Source organism: Myotis davidii, unplaced genomic scaffold (assembly GCF_000327345.1).
Source record: "Myotis davidii unplaced genomic scaffold, ASM32734v1 scaffold67, whole genome shotgun sequence".
Lineage (NCBI taxonomy): Eukaryota > Metazoa > Chordata > Mammalia > Chiroptera > Vespertilionidae > Myotis > Myotis davidii.
The window spans coordinates 1,172,504-1,173,600 of record NW_006298521.1 but is presented as its reverse complement, the minus strand read 5'-3'; the positions used below and the strand labels follow the sequence as shown (position 1 = coordinate 1,173,600).

Here is a 1,097-nt window from a genome sequence, read left to right as displayed (position 1 = left end):
CCTTCCCCTCAGTCCCGAGGTCCACTGTAGGCTGGTAAGAGCTCTGCCCAGGAGGCCCCGTGGTGGTGGTGGTGGTGGTGGTGGCGGCTTGGCTCTGGCACGGCCTCCTGGCGAAGAATGCCAACAGAAAGGGGGGCAGGCCCAGAGCGAAGAAGCCAGAAATTAAGGGCTTGGAAAGCAGGGCCCCCACAGACCAGGGGACTGCGATGCCATCCAGCGGGCACCAGTGGGCATCCTGCAGACACCCCTCAATGGGCTCCTCGCCTGTCCCTGGGACCCCCAGTGGCTGGCACACGGGTGATGGGTACTCGGTGGGCGCCGGGAGTCCCGGGAGGGTGCTGAGACATGGAGGAGGCAGTGCCCGCCACCCACTGCGGGGAGGGCTGCTCTGGGCACACACAGGCCCCGAGGGTGGCTCCGGGTTCCGGCTGCCGGCTGTCAGCGCCGGTCAGCAGGGGACTGTCACCAAACCCACAGTGCGATTACTTGTGTGTCTGTCCACCCACCACGCTCCTGCCTGGAACTCAGAAGGGGCCACCTGTATTTCTCCAGTCAGACGTGTGGCACCTGTTTGCCTGTGGGTCCCTCCGTCACGCCTGTGACTAAAGGGGCGTAAAGACATGGTCTGAAGAAGTCTGGGGCGAGCACGCTCCCCAGTCACGCTGTGGAGGTGGGACCCTGGAACCAGGAGGGTCCGCAGTCTAGACGCTCTGCGGTGACGAGATGCAGCGAGGCATCCTGGGACAACAAGCGGGTGGGCTCTGCCCTAGCTGGTGCTCAGTGGTTAGCGCGTCGGCCCTCAGACTGGAAGGTCACAGGTTGGATCCCCGTCCCAGTCCGGTCGGGCGTGTGCAGGAGGCAGCCAATCGGTGTGTCTCTCACATCGGTGTTTCTCTCTGTCTCTCCCACTCCTTTCCACTCTCTCTAAAAATCAAGGGAAAAATATTCTCGGGGGAGGATTAACAGCAAGAAGTGGGCGGCTCTCCGCGATATCACAAGAAGGCAGGCGAGGGCGCCAGGCCTCTGCTGACGGCTTCTCGTTTTATGATCAGGAGAAACTACATGAAGGAAGTCTGTACCAACCACGCCACGGACGA

General features: G+C 62.4%; 1 protein-coding gene across 1 annotated transcript in view; it reads left to right on the top strand.

The window, feature by feature from the left end:
* The window catches only part of RIBC2 (RIB43A domain with coiled-coils 2), a 14,528-nt gene that overhangs the window by 11,137 nt on the left and 2,294 nt on the right, over positions 1-1,097 (top strand). The gene's annotated exons all lie outside the window — the stretch shown is intronic.